This window comes from Muntiacus reevesi, chromosome 9 (assembly GCF_963930625.1).
Source record: "Muntiacus reevesi chromosome 9, mMunRee1.1, whole genome shotgun sequence".
In the NCBI taxonomy this organism is placed as follows: Eukaryota; Metazoa; Chordata; class Mammalia; order Artiodactyla; family Cervidae; genus Muntiacus; species Muntiacus reevesi.
Window position 1 is genome coordinate 63,078,925 of NC_089257.1, and position 23,568 is coordinate 63,102,492.

At 40.5% G+C, this 23,568-nt stretch overlaps 1 protein-coding gene and 1 non-coding gene across 2 annotated transcripts in view; one reads left to right on the plus strand and one right to left on the minus strand.

Moving 5' to 3' along the window:
* The window catches only part of SMIM35 (small integral membrane protein 35), a 74,131-nt gene that overhangs the window by 40,292 nt on the left and 10,271 nt on the right, over nucleotides 1-23,568 (plus strand). The gene's annotated exons all lie outside the window — the stretch shown is intronic.
* On the minus strand, nucleotides 16,240-16,365 carry LOC136176142 (small nucleolar RNA SNORA40). Its single transcript, XR_010664518.1, has one exon. It is a non-coding gene; the product is annotated as a small nucleolar RNA SNORA40 (small nucleolar RNA).

A 23,568-nucleotide genomic window follows, 5' to 3' on the forward strand; every position in this document is an offset into this window, starting at 1 on the left:
GGAGCTTGGGAACCTCTGGGATACTCCTCGGGAGAAGGAATATGCTCTGTGATTCCCCAAAGCCTCATGTGAGCCTTGCGTAGATGGTATGAGGTGCATACCACTCATGAGTTCTTCATTTCATAGAAGACAAGCTTAAAGTTGAGAGTGGTCACCCAAGATGGCACAGCTGATGTGTACTAGGGTTTGGGGCTGCTCCCTGGAGGGTCTCTCTAAAGGCAAACCCTGCGGTCTTTCCAGGACTCTCAGTTTTACAAAGCCTTTTCCATTCCTGCTCCTCCCAAGGAGCCTGGGCCCCTGGGAACCCTCCAGGCCCTAGAGATGCCTCTACAGCATAAACTGGTTTGAACTCAGTGGTACCGGTTCCCACACCCAAAACTCCCCAAACCTCCTCCCTCAGCACCTAGTGGAGGAGGTACAGTTTACATAGAGGAAGTGTTGACAGCAATTAACACTTAGTGAGTAAAGTAGGAGTATAAAGTAGCCAAACTTTTGGATCCTGCCTCCTCAGTTCATTTCAGTTCAGTCACTCAGTTGTGTCTGACTCTTTGTGACCCCATAGACTGCAGCAGGCCAAGCCTCCCTGTCTATCACCAACTCCCAGAGTTTACTCAAATTCATGTTCATTGAGTCAGTAATGCCATCCAACCATCTCATCCGCTGTCGTCCCCTTCTCCTCCCACCTTCAATCTTTCCCAGCATCAGGGTCTTTTCCAATGAGTCAGTTCTTCGCATCAGGTGGCCAAAGTATTGGAGTTTCAGCTTCATCATCAGTCCTTCCAATGAACACCCAGGACTGATCTCCTTTAGGATGGACTGGTTGGATCTCCTTGCAGTCCAAGGGACTCTCAAGGGTCTTCTCTGACACCACAGTTCAAAAGCATCAGTTCTTCGGCGCTCAGCTTTCTTTATAATCCAACTCTCACATCCAAACATGACTACTGGAAAAACCATAACCTTGACTAGACAGACCTTTGTTGGCAAAGTAATGTCTCTGCTTTTTAATATGCTGTCTAGGTTGGTCATAACTCCTGCCTCCTAGCCATAAACAATTGTCAGTGTTTACAAGGGTATTTATGTCTTTACAAATTGTATTTGTACTCATACTCTGGTATGTGGTGGTGGTTTAGTCACTAAGTTGTGTCTTGTGTCCCCATGAACTGCAGCCTGCCAGGCTCCTCTGCCCAAGGGATTTCCCAGGGAAAAATACTGGAGTGGGCTGCAGTTTTCTTCTCTAGGGGATATTCTGGACCCAGGGATCGAAACCGGGTCTCCTGTATTGCAGGTAGATTGCTTACCAACTGAGCCACCAGGGAAGCCCACTCTAGTATATATGAATGTTATAAAATATAAATTAAAAATAAGAGAAAAGGAAAACACATGCAAGAATTACAGCTTCCAGATGTAGAGAATGGATTTGTAGACGTGAAGTTGGGGGAAAGGGAGGGTGAGACAGATTGGGGGAGTTGCACTGACATATATACACACCCCTGTGCGAAATAGACAGCTTGTGGGAAGCTGCTGCAGAGCCCAGAGGGCTCAGCTTGGCGTTCTGTGATGACCCAGAGGGGTGGGATGGGGGTGGTGGGAGGGAGGTTGGCGGGAGGGTGGTTCAAGAGGGAGGGGATATATGTATACTTAGAGCTTGCTCATTTTGTTGCACAGCAGAAACTAACTCAACATTATAAAGCAATTATACTCTAATGAAAAATAAATACAAGATTGACGGCATTGCAGATTCACTGTTTGGACCCCGGCACCCTTGGCCACCTCTTGGCAGAGCTGTTCCCTTCCGCTGGCTCATCATGCCATTGCCCCCTGTTGCTGCTAGAGTCATGGCCGCGGCTGCTCTGCTGAGACTGGTGAAGGGCCCTCCTGCCTGCAGCTGTCTCATGCCCAGGGCCTGTGCTCGGCATGGAAGGGCCATTTCCTGTTGCTGCTACAGCTCATGCTTGCAATGTCACATGGGAAGTTTAGTGAAATAACACTTTTTGGAGTTAATAGATGTATTGTTGGTTACCAAAGTGATGCATTATGTCTTTTTCTCTCTGTTGTCAGACACCTGTTGGATCATTTTTCTCTGATCACCATGTTAAGAGTGGGGGCTGAACCTCAGCAGTCCATTTACTCCCAAGGCTCAGTTGTTAGAAACGAGGCTGACTTCTACTTTTCTTATTGACTGTATTTTTGAAAAAATTATTAATTAGTTAAGCTGTGGCCTGGTCTTATTGAGGCAGGCAGGATCTTTGGTTGTGGTGTGGGACCTCTTAGTTATGGTATGTGGGATCTAGTTCAATAAGCAGGGTCGAACCTGGACCTTCTGCATTAGGAGCATGGACTCTTTGCCACGGGACCACCAGGGAAGTCCCTCATTGACTTTATCTTGCTCAGGAAGTACTAAAACTAAGTGTTCTTGGGACTGGCATCTACCAAGAAATCTGAAGTGTTTATTTATCTTAAACTCTTACTCAAAACAATACATTTCCAAACCCAAATATCTTTGTGTTTAACCTTAAGTATATTCAATATGACTCTCACCTTCTTCCTCTTCAATGTGAGATAACCAGAACGATTTTCTTTGGGAAACTCCCTATACTGACTCTCCTATGATAGACATTGACAGATTCAGTCCCCTGATCTTCAGACCCAAATGGTGGCAGCCTGGCTTCAAGAGAATCCCCTGGGGAAACTTACTGTAAATGACAGATTCCTAGGCTTTGTCTCTGCAGAGGTGGACTGGACAGATCTGGAGTAGTTCCACTCTTTGAAAGATCCTTGGTGGATCCTTAAGCATTTGGGAACACCTGCTCTGCACCTGCCTCGACTTGTGTAAATCATGGGGGAAGCTTGGCTCCATCTCCAGCTGAGGTCCAAGATACACAGGGGCATGTTGAGGCTCAGGGCTGCGTAGGCAGAGAACCACCTGACTTTAGACTGCTCTTCTGCATGGGCGGGAACCAGCACTTAGAATTTCTCGAGGTCACCTCCTGGTTCTTCATACGCTCTACCATCGGTACAGAAGGTGATGCTTATCTTCCTGTGTGCCTCAACAGATACCACACAGCCATCTAATCTAAAAGTAATATCTGGTTATGTCACATCACTTAAAGAGAAAGGGACCCAGCACTCAGCTCCATTTGGTATTGACGGAGATGGTGATCTCTCAGGAGACTGTTTCTGCCCACCTTCATTCTTGTGTTAGAGTTCAAAAGTAGACTTTTGAGCAACTTCAGTCGGTGGCGATCTGTGTGGATCATGTGGCTTGGTGTCAGCTGATTTCTGTCCTGGGGGTCAGAGGCAGTTGTTAAACAGATGCAAAGCTGCCAACACTCTAATGCTGTCCTAGAAATATCCATCTTCAGAGAATGAAAGTAACATTGAGTGTATACTGTGTCAGAAACTGTACTATTCCCCTTTTGCACACACATCTCACTTTTTCTTCACAGTAACCATGCAAAGGTAAAATTTTTGTCTCCATGTTGACAAAGATGAGGACTGAAACTTGATCTTGTCCAAAGTAAAAAAATTTCACCCTCTAGATGGCTCAACTCCAAGTCTCATTCCATGAGCTCATACCACTAAAGCCAGCAGTCTTGTGGCCAAGAAGAGTTAGGAAGATCTACCTGAAATTCTCTATCTGGTCATTCATGAAATTGGATTGAAAGACAGGGGGAAATGAGGTTAAAATTTGTGAGGGGAGGGCAGTAAGCAAACCAGTCTAGTTTATTTTTAATTGAGATTTTACTTTTAGAGAAGTTTAGATTTACAGCAAAATTGAAGGGAAGGTACAGAAATTTCCTATATTCCCCCTGACTCCATAATGCATAACCTCCCTCACTGTCAACATCACCCACCAGAAGGGGACACTTCCTGTAACTGATGAACTTATGTCCACACATCAGCATCATCCAAGGTCTGCAGTCTACATTAGGGCTCACTTTGGGTGTTGTACATTTTGTGGGTTTGATAGATATATCAATGGCATGGGTTCAATATTATAGGGTCACACAGCATATTTTCACTGCCCCCAAAATGCTCTGGTTTTCCCAGTAATCATGTATGGATGTGAGAGTTGGACTATAAAGAAAGCTGAGCACTGAAGAATTGATGCTTTTAAACTGTGGTGTTGGAGAAGACCCTTGAGAGTCCCTTGGACTGCAAGGAGATCCAATCAGTCTATCCTAAAGGAAATTAGTCCTGAATATTCATCAGAAGGACTGATGCTGAAGCTGAAACTCCAATACTTTGGCCAACTGTTGTGAAGAACTGACTCATTGGAAAAGACCCTGTTGCTGAGAAACATTGAAGGCGGGAGAAGGGGATGACAGAGAATGAGATGGTTGGATGGCATCACTGACTCAATGGACATGAGTTTGAGTAATCTCCAGGAGGTGGTGATGGACAGGGAGGCCTGGTGTGCTGTAGTCCATGGGGTCGCAAAGAGTCAGACATGACTGAGCGACTGAACTGAACTGAACTGCCTCACTCTCATACAATTTGGAACATAAAGTTGATTTTAGAACCCCTCCCCCCCAAAATGCTTTAGCTATAAACCCCCTTCCCTTCCACCTCCCACCCTAAAGCAGGCAACAATCTACTTTCTGTTTCTATAGATTTTCCTACTTAAGACTTTCAAATGAATGGAATCATATAATATGTGACTGGCTTCTTTCACTTAGCATAAGGTTTTCAAGGTTCATCCAAGCTGTAGCATGTATTAGTACTTCATTCTTTTTTTTGACCAAATAACATTTTCTTGTATGGACATACCACATTTCATTTATCCATTTGTCTGTTGACTGATATTGGGGTTTTCCTACTTTTCAGTTAGGATGAATGATGCTCCTAAAAACATTCATATCTGAGTTTTTGTGTGGGTGCAGTTTTCATTTCTTTGTGGTATATATCCAGGAGTGGGATTGCTGGAACATGTGATGACACAATGCTTGAGAAATGGCCAGATATTTTTCAAATCGGCTGCACCGTCTTACATTCCCAGCAGCTCTCTATGAGGGTTCTGATTTCTCTACATTCTCATCAACACTTACTATCTGACTTTTGGAATCTAGCCATCCTAGTGGATGTGACATGGTATCTCATTGTGGTTTTTGTTTGTATTTCCCTAATGACTAATAATGTTGAGAGTGTCTTTTCGTGTGCTCATTGGCCATGACTATATCTTCCTTATGCATGTACACATGGTCATTCGCTCAGTTGTGTCCGACTATTTATGACCCCATGGACAGTAGCCTGCAAGGCTCCTCTGTCCATGGAATTTTTCAGGCAAGAATACTGGAGTGGGTTGCCATTTTCCTCCTCTAGGGAATCTTCCTGACCTAGGGATCGAAACTGTGTCTTGTGCATCTCTTGCATTGGCAGGCAGATTCTTTACCACTAATACCATCTGGTAAACTCATAGAAACATCTATTCAGATCCTTTGCTCCTTTTAAAGTTGTTTTTTTTAAATTATGAAGTCATAAGAGTTATTATCAGATACATAATTTGCAAATATTTTTTCCCATTCTATGTGGGGCATTTTTCACTTTATTCATGCTGTCTTTTGAAGCACCAAAGTTTTGAATTTTAATGAAGTTCAATTTATCTACTTTTCTTTCACTCCTTATGCTTTGGGTGTCTTATCTAAGAATTATTTGCCAAATTCAAGGTAATAAAAGTTTTCCTCCATATTTTGTTCTAAGAGTTTTATAGTTTTAGCTGTTACATTTAGATCTTTGACCCATTTGAGTTAATTTTGGTATATGGTGTGAGTTAAGCTCCATTCTTTCTCATGTGGTCATCCAGTTGTCTCAGAATCATTGTTGAAAAGACCATTCCTTCTCCATTGAATAGCTTTGGCATTTTTGTAAAAAAAAAAAAAAAAAAGAATCAATTGATTATATACACATGAGTTTATTTCTGGATTCTCAATTCTATTCCACAGATCTATGTGTTTATCCCTGTGTAGGACCACACTGTCTTGATTACCATTGGTTTGTAGTAAGTTTTGAAACTGGGAGGTTTGAGTCCCTCTACTTTTCTCTTATTTTTCAGGTCTGCTTCAACCATTCCAAGTCCCTTGCAATTCTGTGTAAATTTTAGAGTCAGCTTGTGGATTTCTTTAAGGAGGTCTTTGGGATTCTGTTTGGATGCACTGAATCTGTAGGTCACTTTGAGGGATACTGCCAACTTAATGTTAAGTGTTCTGATTCATGAATAAGGGATGGTTTCCCTTTTATTTAGATCTTTATCTTTTCCCCAACAATGACTTGTAATATTCAGAGTATAAGTTTTGCACTTATTTCATTAAATTTATTTCTAAGCATTTTATTTTTTGATGTTATTGTGAATTAGTATTTTCTTAATTTCATTTTTGAATTTTTCGTTGCAAGTGTATGAGATGACAGCAGTCTTGTATATTGATCTTCTATCCTGCAATCTTGTTGAACTTGCTTATTAGTTCTAGTGGGCTTTTTAGTGGATTTCTTAGTCTTTTTATGTATAAGATATAATCTGTGGCTAGAAACAGCTTCATTTCTTCCCTTCCAATGTGAATGCCACTAATTTCTTTTTACTACCTTAATTGCACTGGCTAGAACCTCCAGTACAATGCTGAATAGAAGTGGCAAGAATGGGTATCTTTGTTTTATTCTTAATCTCAGGAGGAAATCATCCAGTGTTTTTACCATTATATCTAGTATTAGCTGTGGGTTTCTCATAAAGGCCTTTTATCAAATTTGGGGAAGTTTCTTCCTAGTTTTTTGAGTGTTTTTACCATGAAAGGGTGTTAGATTTTGTCAGATGCTTTTTCTGCATCTATTGAGACGTATATTGTCACTTTGATCATTTAACTTAAATGCAGAGTACAGGGTACCAAATGCCGGCTGGATGAAGTGCAAGCTGGAATCAAGATTGCCAGGAGAAATATTAACAACCTCAGCTATTCAGGTTACACCACTCTAATGGCAGAAAATAAAGAGGAACTAAAGAGTTTCTTGATGAAGGTGAAAGAGGAGAGTGAAAAAGCTTTCTTAAAACTCAACATTCAAAAAACTAAGATCATGGTATCCAGTCCCATCACTTCATGGCAAACAGATGGGGAAAAATGGAAACAGTGAGAGACTATTTTCTTGGTCTCCAAAATCACTGCAGATGGTGATTGCAGCCATGAAATTAAAGGACAGTTGCTCCTTGGAAGAAAAGCTATGACCAACCTAGACAACATATTGAAAAGCAGAGATATCACATTGCCTACAAAGGTTCGTCTAGTCAAAGTTTTGGTTTTTCCAGTAGTCATGTGCAGAAGTGAGAGTTGGACCATAAAGAAGGCTGAGCGTGGAAGAATTGATGCTCTCAAACTGTGGTGCTGGAGAAGACTCTTGAAAGTCCCTTGGACAGCAAGGAGATCAAAGCAGTCAATCCTAAAGGAAATCAATCCTGAATATTCACTGGAAGGACTGATGCTCAAGTTGAAGTTCCAATACTTTGGGCACCCGATGTGAAGAGCCTACTCACTGGGAAAGACCCTGACGCTGGGAAAGGTTGAGGACAGGAGGAAAAGGGGATGACAGAGGATGAACTGGTTGGATGGCATCACTGACTCAATGGACATGAATTTGAGCAAACTCCAGGAAATAGTGAAGGACAGGGAAGCCTGTCATGCTGCAGTCCATGGGGTTGGCAACTGAACAATAACAATCTCTATTGCTCTAGTGATTTAAGTCCTTTAATTTTTTTACCAGTTAAAATATGTTGAACCCTTCTAAAGAATTTTTTATTTCACTTACTGTATTTTTCAACTCCAGAATTTCAATTTGTTTTTTTTTCTAAAAACAATTTTCATTGGTTTATTGATATCCTTCATTTGCTGAAACATTGTTATTGTATCTTTCTTTACTTCTTTAACATGCTTTTCTTTAGTTATCTGAACATTCTTTCTTTTAAAAAATTTATTTATTTATTTATTTTTGGCTGCATCAGGTCTTAGTTTTGGCACAAGCAGGATCACTTATTGTGGTACCTGGGCCTTTCTTGTTGCGGAGCATGGACTCCAGAGCAAGTGGGCTCTGTAGTTGTGGCATGTGGGCTTAGTTGCCCTACAGCATGTGGGATCTCAGTTCCCTGACCAGGGATTGAACCCATATCCCCTGCATTGGAAAGTGGATTTTTAATTACCTGGTTTTAGCGAAGTGACGATTTTAGTGAAGTCTACTTTTCTGTATCAGTATTCGGCCTTTGATGTTGTTCCTTGGGGAGATGTAGCTTTGAGTGTGCCCACAATTCCTTGGCTGATGGTATTTGTAGAACTTTCTTGCTTATCTTGACTATACCCAGCTGTTAAATTCCACAAACTGCTGGTTAATAGCTCTAATGTTTTCAATAGTACTCTGCAGCACAAACTGCTATATAAATGAATCCGATCAAACTGTGACTCTTTTGAAGGAATAGTTTTTGGAGTATTTGTTTGAGATTTGTTCTGATCTCAGTGGGTTTCTCTTAGCTGTTTTATTTCCTGATTCTCTCCTACAAACTATCCAGCCTGTATTCTGGGTTACATCCTCATTAAATCCATTAAATCTCTCTATTTTCTTTCCTCTATAACCTCCACTGTCTTGAGAGCAAACATTAGGTTGAACTTTTCCATGTTCTTTTGCAAAGAGAATCAGTTCTTTTGGGAAGACCTGATGAGCTATTCGTTTTATGATCTGCTTTCCCCTCAGAAAAATCTTTGGAGCTGTGCAGCTGGGGATGGGAACAATAGCAAATCTCTCTCTGAGTGATAATACTCTAGGAACTGAATAATCAGTAGATGGGGGCAAGCAGTCTGAGATCCTCTTGACTTGCCTCTCCTCATGCGAAGCCACTATTTCATGAATTAAATCAAGGGCAGTCAAGGTTCCAATTGTCTCAGCATGCCATACCCAAGTTAGAGCCTCCATTTCATGAGATGGGAGTCAGTGGAAGAGGGAGACCCACCTCTTCTCAACTGGACTTGCCTGCAACTTAGCCTTAGCAATAGTAGCTGGGGAAGAGATGAGAAATGCCAAAGTCCTGTTCCTCCTAGGAAGAAAGTCCTCTAATTGGTTATCATGGGGAGAGGAAGTCCTGTGTTCATGAAAGCAGCAGCCTGGAGTGGAGTTTCTGTCTTGCTTAGCTGAATGAAAGGAGGGAAGCTTTCACATGCTAAACAGTAATTGAAGCCTTAGAACTGCTTACAGAGTTCTTTTTAAAAATAATTATTCTTTTTATTTTTGGCTGCAATGGGTCTTCGTTGCTGTGCATGGGCTTTCTCTGCAAGAAGTGCACACACTTCTCATTGTGGTGGGTTTCCTTTTTGCAGATCACAGGCTTTAGAGCTTGGGCTTCAGTAGCTGTGGTCACGGGCTTAGTTGTCCCTCGGGATGTGGGATCTTCCTGGACCAGGGATCAAACCTGTGTCCCCTACATTGGCAGGTGGATTCTTAACCACTGGACAACCAGGGAAGACCTTAGAGAGTTTTAAATGATTGTTTATTCAAGATATTTTTCACTAGTTTCAATGGGTGTGGGTCAGTAGATCTTGTGCTAGAATTTTACCTCTCTGGCTCCGTTATTCTTGAGCAAACCTAAGAGGTTGCCCTGTAGCTCCTGGACTAAGACAATAAAATCATGCTTTGATCCAACCTAGTTTCTTAACTAACTGATTGTGAGCCTGATACTATTTCCACCAAAGCTACCTGTTCAGATGTCTGGATGTTTAGATTACTTATTCTATGTGTTGCTAGGCTGAGATAATAATTACCTAAGTTCTCTTGCCACCCAACCGGTCAACCTGGCGTCTGTTTTTGCTCTCCTCTAATTTATTCTGCACATGGCAGTCAGGGCGAGTGGTTTTTAGCAAGAGCTCATTTTGTCATAATATAATACCACTTAACTGCTTGAGTGATTTTCCATTGTTCTTACCATAAAGTACAAAAGTCCTTAACATGGTCTCCAAGACCCCATTTTTCTCTTTCACTTCTTCTCATGTCTCATTCAATCTGAGCCCCACTTCCTGTTCCACCTCACCCCTCTGCCTTTCACCAGCATATTCTCTAGTCTCACACTAGTCTTGTGAATTTTTATTGTGCATTTAACATACTCTCTCCTGTTTCAGGCCCATTGCACATGTTCTCTGCCTTACGTGCTGTTCTTCTTTCCTGGTTCAGATCTTACCTAAATGTCACCTCCTCTAGGAAACTTCCTAACCTCCCAGAATAGTTCAGATATTCCTGTTCTAATGACACCCCAACACCTTCTACTTCTTCACAGAATGTTTTTTTTTAATGTTTATTTATTTATTTGACTGCAATGGATCTTACTTGTGGCATGTGAGATCTAGTTCCTAGACCCCCTGCAGTGAAAGTGTGGGCTCTTAATCACTGGACTGCCAGGGAAGTCCCCAGAATGTGTGTTTTTGATCAACTGATTAATAGGATGATTATCTGTTTAGAAAACCCCTAGGGATTCCTTGGTGGCTTAGATGGTAAAGAATCTGTCTGCAATGCAGAAGAACTGGTTCAAACCCTGGGTTGGGACGATCCCCTGGAGAAGGGAATGGCTACCCACTCCAGTATTCTTGCCTGGAGAATTCCATGGACAGAGGAGCCTGGTGGCTACAGTCCATGGGGTTGCAAAGAGTCAGACCTTCAATTTCCCCATAGCATATTAGCTTATGAAGGCAGGGTTTCTATCTGCCTGGACCCAGTGTTTAGCATAGGACCTGAAACAGAGTAGGGACTCCACAAACACTTGTTGAGTGTGGGAACAATGTTCTTTAGAGCATTGAATGCCAGAGTTGTGAGGGTGGTCCCTGGGGGGGGTCTACATAGAGCTGATATGGAAACAGATGAAAAGTTGTAAATTTAAAAAGAAAACTCACCACTTATATTTGTATTTATAAAACCTGATCTTAGTAATGAGCAGACTGGTGGACACTTATTCCAAAGGAAGTTTCACTAACATCTCTATCCTTGGGCTAGTGTTGTGATAATGTGGCTGGCCCCTCTTTCTTCTTAAGATTTTTGTGATGAGTCTCATGGCACATATGAAAAATGGCCTTTTACTCTTGACACTGTGGTCAGAGTCTGTTTTAACCATATACGAGCTCATGATATTGAGAATATAGACTGAGAAAGCAGTTATTTTTAAAAAGTAATCGACAGCAACAACAATACTTACTACTGTTAGTACTGATTAAGTGTTTTCTTTGTGGTAGATTATATTATTTCCAAAAAATTCTATAATAATTTGATAGAGCAGATAATTTTATTTCCATTTTCTAGATAAATAAACTGAGTTTTGGAAAGATAAAGTTCCTTGCTCAAGGACACATTGTAAGTAAATGTTAAGCTGAGACTCAAACTCATGTGTTTTTGGCACCAGCGCCCAAACTCTTGATCTCTGTTTTTTAAATTGAAGTACAGACTCACAGGTGTAGAGAACAGACCTTGTGGTTGCCAAGGTCGGGCGGGGGAGGGACGGCCTGGGAGTTTGGTGTTAACAGATGTTAACTATTACACTTAGAACAGATTAAACAACAAGTTTCTACCGTATAGCACACAGAACTATATTCAATATTCTCTGATAAACAATAAGGGAAAAGAGTATGAAAAAGAACGGATATATATATTTATATATACTGAAAAAAGTAGTGAAAGTGTTAGTTGCTCAGTTGTATCTGACTCTCTCTGACCCCATGGACAGTATCCTGCCAGGTTTCTCTCTTCATGGAATTCTCCAAGCAAGAATACTGGAATGGGTAGTCATTCTCTTCTCCAGGGGATCTCCCCAACCCAGGGAAGGTGCTACTTGCTCAGTTGTGTCTGACTCTTTGCAACCCCATGGACGGTATGTAGCCTGCCAGGCTTCTCTGTCCATAGGATTCTCTAAGTAAGACTAGTGGAGTGGGCTACCCCATTCCAGTATATATATATAGATATACTGGTGGTTCAGATGGTAAAGCATCTGTCTGCAATAGAGGAGACCCGGATTTGATTCCTGGGTTGGGGAGATCCCCTGGAGAAGGGAATGGCTATATATATATATATATATATATGTTCTTTTTCATATTCTTTTCCCTTATGGTTTATTGCAGGATATTGAATATAACTCCCTGTTATGCAGTAGGATCTTGTTGTCTATCCATCCTAAATGTATAGTTTGCATCTGTTAACCCCAAACTCCCAGGCCGTCCCTCCCCCGACCCCCTTGTCAACCACAAGTGTGTTCTCTACATCTGTGAGTCTGGTTCTGTTTTGTAGATAGGTTCATTTGTACATGTTTTAGTCTACATATAAGTGATTTCATATGGCATTTGTCTTTCTCTTCTTAATCTCTGCTCGATATTACAAAGTGATTCTAGAATTCTGCAAGTGATTTCTAGCTGACAGTCTTCTGAAACTTCATGTAAACTTTCCTCTGAGGTGCCTTTTGAAAACTTTCATCTTTAAGTGCCTTGAGAGAGGCAGGTTTCTCATTTCATCCCTTATCAAGAGATCACCAAAAACTAAAGTCTGTTTTAACCATTCCATGTTTGAGTAAATGTGAGTCTTGCTCCAGAGTTTCTTGATTTTACATGGACGTTATCAGGAAATCAAAACAGCAGTGACAATAACAATAATGGGAAAAGCCCCTTGACTGTGTTAACAAGGCAGCACATGGAGGGATATGGATGAAAACACACAGGAGTTTATCAAATCTAAATCCTATTTAAACTTATTACCTCCCAAATCACTGGAGTATGCTTGTCAAGCAAGAGAGTAGATTTTAAAACATATCCCATAGAGTGAGGTTTTGGTGAGTGAAGTAATTGGAGGTATGAATCTAAATTAATGAATGAGAAAATGCTTTTCTTATAGTTCTGAGATAGCTGCCTTGAAGTCTATGTGTTTTAGAATCCTTGCTAACTGGACAGCTAAGATATGGAAGTAACCTAAATGTCCATTGACAGGTGAGCAGATAAAGAAGATATGGTGGGATATACACAAGGGAATACCATTCAGTCACAAAAAGGAATGAAATAGTGCCATTTGTAGCAACATGGATGGACTTAGCAATCATCAGACTGATTGAAGTAAGTCAGAACTAGAAAGACAAATACTGTATGACATTACATGCATGAAATCTAAAATAAAACAAAAATGAACTTATTTGTGAAACAGAGATACACTCGCAGATATAGAAAACAAACTCATGTTTACCAGAGGAGAAAGAGGTTGGTGGAGAGACAAATTAGGAGTTTGGGGTTAGCAGGTAGGAACTACTATATATAAAATAGTTAAAGCAAGGTCCTACTTATAGCACAGAAAACTATATTCAATATCCTATAATAAACCACAATGGAAAAAATATAAAAGAATATGTATATTTGTATAACCGAATCATTTTACTATACACCAAAAACTAACACAACATTGTAAATCAACTATACTTCAATAAAAAATAGATACAATCCTTGCTATTCAGTAGCCAAGGACAGTTCTTCATACAGATCTTTAAGTTAAAAAGCTTAATTAAATAAAACTCCAGATAAAGACTTTTCTTCCACCAAAATTATTCAAAATGGCTTAATTGATGATGCTATCCAATCCTTGTTAACCTATTACCCTAATTATAAACAGAAAAGAATTTATAATGTGTGTATATCCAAATGTTTATATAATATTTATTAAGTTTTGATTTTGTAAGAATATAAAGAAAAACAAAAATGGAATATAATCTCACCTTCCAGCAAACTCCTGTTGTTGTTGTTGTTGTTTTTAAAGTAGACTAATACATGTACCTGGTTGTTGTTGTTCAGTTGCTTAGCTGTGTCTGACTCTTTGTGACCCCATGGGCTGCAGCATATCAGGCTTCCCTGTCCTTCACTATCTCCTGGAGTTTGCTCAAACTCATGTCCATTGAGCTGGTGATGGCATCCAACCATCTCATGCTCTGTCTCCCCTTTCTCCTCATGCTTTCAATCTTTCCTAGCATCAGGGACTTTTTCAATGAGTCAGTTCTGGTATCTGGTAATGTACCTTGTACCTGTAGTAAAAATCTAAATCATGCAGGAAGATATAAAATGAAAAATAAAAGCTCCTTCCCACTACCACCCCCTCCCAGATCATCACAAAATCTTTCCTCTGCATTTTTCAAAAAAATTATATATATACATATAATGAAATACAAATATATATATTTGAAAAGTATACCAAAAGACATTATACTATATCCACTTAAACTTTGCTTTTTCATTTATAAAATGTCTTAGAGATTTGTAAATCAGTAAATAGAGACCAATTACATATAAAAATTATCAAATTTTATTTTGAAATGATTAAAAATTTGCAGAAAAGTTGGAACTATATTTTTAAAAAGTAAACCAAAACTTTTTCTCCCTGAATGATTAGGTAAGTTTTTTACCTAATACCCCATTACACCTGAATACTCTAGAGTCTTTTCCCTACAAAGACATTCCCTTCATAGCCACGATGTGATGATCAAAATCAGAAAATTAAATCAAATATATTACTTCTATCTAATCATTTTATTATTCAAGTTTTGTTAATTGCCCCAATAATGGCTTTTATAGCAAAAGAATCCAGTTCAGAATCACAGGTTGGATTTATTTCTCTGGTCTTTCTATTCTGCTTCCGTATAGAACATTTCCTCAATCTTCTTTTGATTTTTTTTTTTTTTTTTTGACCTTTACACTGGAAGACTGCAGGTCAGCTCTTTCCTAAGATGGACTCAGTTTGGGTTTGTATAATGTCTCTTCATGCTTGGACTCGAGTCTTGTATCTTTGGCAATCTCGTCATGAAAAGTGACACTGTGTTCTTCATATGGCATCCTGGCAAGAGACACACCATTCGTGTTTGTCTTGATGCTAAAGACTTTAACTGTGTGGATCACACAAACTGTGGAAAATTCTTAAAGAAATGAATACAAGACCACCTTACCTGTCTCCTGAGAAACCTGTATGCAGGTCAAGAAGCAACAGTTAGAACCAGACATGGAACAATGGACTGGTTCAAAATTGGGAAAGGAGTACGTCAAGGCTATATATTGTCACCCTGCTTACTTATACGCAGAGTACATCATACAAAATGCTGGGCTGGTTGAATCACAAGCTGGAATCAAGATTGCTGGGAGAATTATCAATAACCTCAGATATGCAGATGATACCACTCTAATGGCCGAGAGTGAAGAGAAACTAAAGAGCGTCATGTTGAGGATAAAAGAAGAGAGTGAAAAAGCTGTCTTAAAACTCAACAAACTTTCAAAAAATGAAGATCATGGCATCTGGTCCCATCGTTTCACAGCAAATAGATGGGGAAAGAGTGGAAACAGTGGGAAATTTTACTGTCTTCAGCTCCAAAATCACTGCAGTTGATGATTGCAGCCCCCAAATTAAAAGATGCTAGCTTTTGGAAGAAAAGCTATGACAAATCTAGAGAGCGTATTAAAAAGCAGAGACATCACTTTGCCAACAAAGGTCCATATAGTCAAAGCTATGGTTTTTCATAGTGCTTCCTATGGCTTCCCTATTAGTGTAGATGGTAAAGAATCTGCCTGCAATGCAGGAGACTGGGATTTGAACCCTAGGTTGGGAAGATACCCTGGAGAAGGGAATGGCAACCCACTCCAGGATTCTTGCCTAGAGAATTCCATGGACAGATCATGGGGTCACAAAGAGTCAGACACAACTGAGCACTAAACTGCATGGTTTTTCCAGTAGTCATGTATGGATGTGAGAATTGGGCCATAAAGAAGGCTGAGTGCTGCAACCTTCTCCTCCTAGTGATGCTTTCAAACTGGGGTGCTGGAGAAGACTCTTGAGAGTCCCTTGGACTGCAAGATCAAACCAGTCAATCCTAAAGGAAATCAGTACTGAATATTCATTGGAAGGACTGATGCTGAAGCTGAAGCTCTGATACTTTGGCCACATAATGCAAAGAGCTGATTCACTGGAAAAGAGCTCGATGCTGGGAAATAATGAAGGCAGGAAGAGAAGGGGATGACAGAGGACAAAATGGTTGGATGGCATCACTGACTCAATGGACATGAGTTTGAGCAAACTCTGGGAGATGGTGAAGGACAGGGAAGCCTGGCGTGCTGCAGTCCATGGGGTCAAAAAGAGACACACACCACTTAGCGACTGAATAACAACAACTATAGTCCTGGAAGCAATCTTTAGGTTCATCAATACACCCCTATCATTTGAATCTGTTTTAACTATCATGTTCCTTCTTACCTGTATCAAAACTCATACTAAACAATGAGTTCTGGGTTGCAAAAGAGGGTTTATTTTTGTACCTGTCTATAAGTCTTTGCTCAAAGCTTAACAAAAACAAACACAAGTGCTATTACTAGATATTTTAACAGAGACAATTTATTATAGAGAATTACTAACTAGATAACTGAAAAGGCAGATGGGTATCATGGAAGTAGCAATTGCAAGAAGAGCTACTACCGCTAGGACTGGGAAAGCAAAAGAAAGAATCTGGAAGTATTAAGATATGGAGCTTGGAGGAGAACCTCAGACCTCTGGGGAAGGGGACTTTGGCCATCTGGTGCTCATATTTCTTCCCAGGTGGTACAGTGGTGAAGAATCCACCTGCCAATGAAGGAGACACAAGAGATGTGGGTTTGATCCCTGGGTTGGGAAGATCCCTTTGAGGAGGAAATGGCAACCTGCTTCAGTATTCTTGCTTGGAAAATTCCAAGGACAGAGGAATCTGGCAGGCTATAATCCATGGGGTCACAAAGAGTTGGACATGACTGAGCAATTGAGCACTCATACTTCTGCAGTGGAGAGTAGGAAATAATGAGACTGGTTTTATGAACTTGGAAAAACTGAAAACTGTACCCAGCTACTTGTAGAAAAAACTTCTGGGGTGAAAAAGAAGCAAAAGGTGTTACTGACAGGACTAGGACACCTGTAGGAAGACAATGGGAAGCAGACAGAACAGAGCAAGTCCCTTCTTATCCTTGAGTCTTTCGGTCTCCTGCTACCATCTGCTATTGGCAGAACCTCCCCCAGCTGGCAAAGGGGAAATATGGTTTACAGAGTCTTAGCTGCAGCTTCAGAAACCTGGATATAGAGGGTGGGCTTGAAGTTCAGAAACAATAATAACTGGAGCAAAACTTTAATTCTAATGTGCAGTGGTCTTGAGTATTCTGAATGAATTTTTCCTATTAATAGAACCCAGTGTGTATCATACTTAAACTGCAGATACCATTCTCTCTCCCACCCTGCCCTATTCAGGGAAATTCTCTTGCATTATATCTTTGAAAATATTTTCTGTTTAATTTGTTGGGTTTTCTACCTCAGGATTATCAACATTTTTTTACTTGAATTAGCTTTGTCTTCCATAGGTATTAGCTTTTCCTCTAATTTCTTTAATATTTTGTATTTTCCTTCCCATTCTCTGTGCTTTTCTCAAGCTTTTCCTCTGTTACTAATTTAGTTTTTAATGCTCTCTATTCTATTACTTTCTATTTCTATTGAATCTATTATCTCCATAATGGTATTATGTGCTCTTCAATTTGTTTCCTTAATCTTTCTCTTCCTGTAAACTTCCTTTATTTTAATGCATGTTTTAAGCAAGTGGTTCTAGGGAGTGAAGTGAATTTGAAGAATTTTCTTGTATTCTCTGAGTAATACTTAGTTCTAGGCAGAGATCTTTGCCTCTCTTTTGCATATGGTTTTATTTATATACTCATGCTGCACTTTGGTTGCTATGCCATTTAGTTATGTGGTTGCTATGCCATTTATATTCTATTTGACATATTGATTGGCTATATTCTTCTGCATTTTGATTCTATTTTCAAAAAGGGAAATTACTATTTTCACCCCAAACTACATGTTCACTAATTAGTTTTTCTTCTCAATTCCCTCCTCTTCCTTCTCTTTCCCCACCGCCTAGTTTTACCTTTTTGCCCTACTTTGTTCCCAGTCTTTTTTTCCTTTTTCACCATATCCTCTTTTCTTCTTCATTATACTAAGTAAACTTTATGCCAATTTCTCCTTTACAAACTACAAACCTAAGTTTCCTCAGTTAGTATTTTATATAAGGACAAGCTAAGTGTTCTTTGTAAAATCAGTATGTACAGGTTTTTTTTTTAAAAGGAAGTACTGATGGAATTAAGATGATATTTTGGTTGTCTCCAGGAATGCTGAAATCCTACAGAAAATCTCTGGGGGAGATTATCTATCTATCCATCCATCTAGATACAGACATACAGAAACAAGAGAAAATCCAATGTTAAAAATGAAGTAACATTATAACAGAGATCTTGTGCCTCAAATTCACACAGACATGTCTTGCAAACTTGACTGAAGCAAAGACCAAGGTTGAAGACCCTTGGGGCATTTTTTTCTTCTTCTTAGTCCCAATCCAAATGCTGAAACTTACCAGCTCTGGCATGAAAGGGCTGGAAACTGTCATAATGAGAGTACCTGGGCATGAATGAGAAAAGCATGATGGCTAGACTGGATGCCCACCCCTCCAAATGTCTAGAGGGAGGAAGCGGAATAGAAAGTGTCACAACTTTGACTCACCAGTGGTCTATCGAGCTTGGGCCAATCAGCGTGGCTCAGGGATGCTGGTAAAGCAGGAAGGGAAAGGGGACGGAAGGGTTGTCTTGAATGCATCTCTTCTCCTAGAGCCTGGTGGTCCTTTGTGGGACCAGAACTCATAAAGGATCACAATTGTACTGACTCCTATTTTAGCCTTTGACTACATGGCTACTGACTTCTAATTAGATTTACATCTCAACAGTGACAGTGGAGGTTAAGAGATATGCCCCAGTTCAGTTCAGTTCAGTCGCACAGTCATGTATGACTCTTTGCGACCCCATGAATTGCAGCACACCAGGCCTCCCTGTCCATCACCAACTCCCGGAGTTTATCCAAACTCATGTCCATTGAGTCGGTGAAGCCATTCAGCCACCTCATCCTCTGTTGTCCCCTTCTCCTCCTGCCCCCAATCCCTTCCAGCATCAGGCTCTTTTCCAATGAGTCAACTCTTCGCATGAGGTGGTCAAAGTATTGGAGTTTCAGCTTCAGCATCAGTCCTAATGTACACCCAGGACTGATCTCCTTTAGGATGGACTGGTTGGATCTCCTTGCAGTCCAAGGGACTCTCAAGAGTCTTCTCCAACACCACAGTTCAAAAGCATCAATTCTTCGGCACTCAGCTTTCTTCACAGTCCAACTCTCACATCCAAACATGACCACTGGAAAAACCATAGCCTTGACTCGATGGACGTTTGCTGGCAAAGTAATGTCTCTGCTTTTTAATATGCTATCTAGGTTGGTCATAACTTTCCTTCCAAGGAGTAAGCGTCTCCACCCCTGAACAAATAACGACTATGAGGAGTACAAACCAGGACTCCCATTTTGAATAATCTCATTTTAAACAAACATCCTCGTGATCTGAAACTGCTTTTGGATATGGATGCATACCTCCCTGCTGTAGATAATGGAGGTATAAGTCCTCTTGCAAGCTGATGCAAATGGGTGTTTTGAGTTAGGATTAGTTTAAATGATCAGTTAATTCTGTTTAACTACTGACATAAAGAAACTTAATATAAACTATTTCAAAGATGATATAGTTTTGGAGATGTCATCTACATTTATTCAGTTTCAAACTAATAACTTAAACTTAGAAGCAGATCTTTTTTGTATAGTTCTTCTGTGTATTCTTGCCACCTCTTCTTAATATCTTCTGCTTCTGTTAGGTCCATACTGTTTCTGTCCTTTATTGTGCCCATCTTTGCATGAAATGTTCCCGTGGTGTCTCTAATTTTCTGGAAGAGATCTCTAATCTTTCCCATTCTATTGTTCTCCTCTATTTCTTTGCATGGATCCCTAAAGGAGGCTTTCTTATATCTTCTTGCTATTCTTTGGAACTCTGCATTCAAATGGGTATATCTTTCCTTTTCTCCTTTGCCTTTAGCTTCTCTTATTTTCTCAGCTATTTGTAAGGCCTCCGTAGACAATAATTTTGCCTTTCTGCATTTCTTTTTCTTGAGAATGGTCTTCATCACTGCCTCCTGTACAATGTCACAAACCTCTGTTCATGGTTCTTCAGGCACTCTGTCTATCAGATCTAATCCCTTGAATCTATTTGTAACTTCCACTGTATAATCATCTAGAAAAACATCTATTTCTGCTTTATTGGCTATGCCAAAGCCCTTGACTGTGTGGATCACCGCAAACTGTGGAAAATTCTTAAAAGGATGGGAATACCAGACCACCTGACCTGCCTCTTGAGAAATCTGTATGCAGGTCAGGAAGCAACAGTTAGAACTGGATATGGAACAACAGACTGGTTCCAAATAGGGCAAGGAGTACATCAAGGCTGTATATTGTCACCCTGCTTATTTAAATTCTATGCAGAGTAAATCATGAGAAATGCTGGGCTGGATGAAGCAGAAGCTGGAATCAATATCAATTGAGAGAAATATCAATAACCTCAGATATACAGATGACACCATCCTTATGGCAGAAAGTGAAGAAGAACTAAAGAGCCTCTTGATGAAAGTGAAAGAGGAGAGTGAAGAAGTTGGCTTAAAACTCAACATTCAGAAAACTAAGATCATGGCATCCAGTCCCATTACTTCATGGCAAATAGATGGGGAAACAGTGAAAACAGTGACAGACTTTATTTTTTGGGGCTCCAAAATCACTGCAGATGGTGACTGCAGCCTTGAAATTAAAAGATGCTTACTCCTTGGAAGAAGAATTATGACCAAACTAGACAGCATATTAAAAAGCAGAGATATTAGTTTGCCAACAAAGGTCTGTCTAGTCAAAGCTATGGTTTTTCCAGGAGTATGTATGGATGTGAGAGTTGGACTATAAAGAAAGCTGAGCGCCAAAGAATTGATGCTTTTGAACTGTGGTGTTGGAGAAGACTCTTGAGAGCCCCTTGGACAGCAAGGAGATCCAGCCAGTCCATCCTAAAAGAAATCAGTCCTGAATATTCATTGGAAGGACTGATGCTGAAGCTGAAATTCCAATACTTTGGCTACCTGAGGCGAAGAACTGACTCAGTTGAAAAGACCCTGATTCTGGGAAAGATTGAAGGCAGGAAGAGAAGGGGATGGTAGGGGATGAGATGGTAGGATGGCAGCACCAACTCAATGGACATGAGTTTGAGTAAACTCTGGGAGATGGTGATGGACAGGGAGGCCTGGCATGCTGCCATCCATGGGGTTGAAAAGAGTCGGACATGACTGAGTGACTGAACTGAAGTGAACTGTGTAATCATAAGGGATTTGATTTAGGTCATACCTGAATGGTCTAGTGGTTTTCCCTGTTTCCTCCAATTTAAGCCTGAGTTTGGCAATAAGGAGCTCACAATCTGAGCCACAGCCAGTTCCCAGTCTTGTTTTTGCTGACTGTATAGAGCTTCTCCATCTTTGGCTGCAAACAATATAATCAATGTGATTTCGGTATTGACCATCTGGTGGTGTCCGTGTGTAGAGTCATCTCTTGTGTTGGAAGAGGGTGTTTGCTATGACCAGTGCCTTCTCTTGGCAAAACTTGTTAGCCTTTGTCCTGCTTCATTTTGTACTCCAAGGCCAAATTTGCCTATTACTCCAGGTATCTCTTCCGTTCCTACTTTTGCATTCCAGTCCCCTATAACAAAAAGGACATCTTTTGGGGGTGTTAGTTCTAGAAGGTCTTGTAGGTCTTCATAGAACCATTCAACTTCAGCTTCTTCAGCATTACTACTCAGGGCATAGACTTGGATTACTGTGATATTGAATAGTTCCACCTTGGAAATGAACAGAGATCATTCTGTCATTTTTGAGATTGCATCTGCGTACTGCATTTTGGACTCTTTTGTTGACTATGATGGCTACTCCATTTCTTCTAAGGGATTTTTGCCCACAATAGTAGATATTATGGTCATTGAATTAAATTCACCCATTCCAGTCCATTTTAGTTCGCTGATTCCTAAAATGTCGATGTTCACCCTTGCCATCTCCGGTTTGACAACTTTGAATTTGCCCTGATTCATGGACCTAACATTCCAGGTTCCTATGCAATATTGCTCTTTACAGCATTGGGCTTTATTTCCATCACCAGTCACATACACAACTGGGTGTTGTTTTTGCTTTAGCTCTGTCTCTTCATTCTTTCTGAAGTTATTTCTCCAGTGATCTCTAGTAGCATATTGGGCATCTACCGACCTGGGGAGTTCATCTTTCAGTGTCCTATCTTTTCACCTTTTCATACTGTTCATGGGGTTCTCAAGGCAAGAATACTGAAGTGGTGTGCCATTCCCTTCTCCAGTGGACCATGTTTTGTCAGAACTCTCCACCATGACCCGTCTGTCTTGAGTGGCCCTACACGACATGGCTCATAGTTTCATTGAGTTAGACAAGGCTGTGGTCTATGTAATCAGATTGGTTAGTTTTCTGTGATTGTGGTTTTCATTCTGTCTGCTCTCTGATGGAGAAGGATAAGAGGTTTATGGAAGCTTCCTGATGGGAGAGACTGAGGGGGAAACTGGGTCTTGTTTTGATGGGCAGGGCCATGCTCAGTAAATCTTTAATCCAATTTTCTGTTGCTGGACTGTGTTCCCTCCATGTTGTTTGACCTGAGGCCACATGGCGGAGGTAATGAAGACAATGGTGACCTCCTTCAAAAGGTCCCATGCATGTATTGCACTCAGTGCCCCCAACCCTGCACCAGGCCACCACTGACCCATGCCTCCGCCAGAGACTCCTGGACACTCATGGGCAAGTCTGGGTCATTCTCTTGTGGGGTCACCGCTCCTCTCTCTTGGGTCCTGGTGTGTATAAGCTTTTGTTTGTGCCTTCCAAGAGTCTGTTTCCTCAGTCCTGTGTGAGTTCTGGTGTCTCTATGGTGGGGTTAAGGGTGACTCCTCCAGGAGGTCTTACGCCATACCCAGGTCTACTGCACCCAGAGCCCCTTCACCTGCAGCAGTCCACTGCTGACCTGTACCTCTGCAGAAGACCCTTAGACACAGCATAGTTTAGGCTTTAGCATAGTTTAGGCTTTCCTTAATATAATGAAAAAGAAAATTGATTATGATATCAACCATGGGCACTATAACTCCTTTTAGGGAAGAAAGTGTATCATTTGAATAAATAATTTGAAGGGCTTTTCAAGCTTGGAAAATTTTTGGTCATATCTCTTCAAATATTTTTTCAGTTCTCCTTTTTGCCTTTGAGGACTCTAGTTACACATGCATGAGGTTGCTCAAAGTTGTCCTACATCTCACTGGTGCTGTTTTCATTTTTTAAATTCTTTTTATCCCCTTCATTTTGCATAGTTTCTGTTAATATGTCTTCAAGAGCATTATTTTTTCCTTTCTAATAACTGATCTGCTGTTAATCAGATTTCATATTTACATACCAAATATCTTTGGTATTTTTATATCTTGAATGACTCTGCCTATATTTTGAACAAGTGAAATATAATTGTAATGTCTCTGTTTGCCAATTCTAACATCCTTGTCAGTTCTGGGTGGGTTTCAATTGATTACTTACCTTCTTCATTATGAGTCAGGTTTCTCTGCTCCTC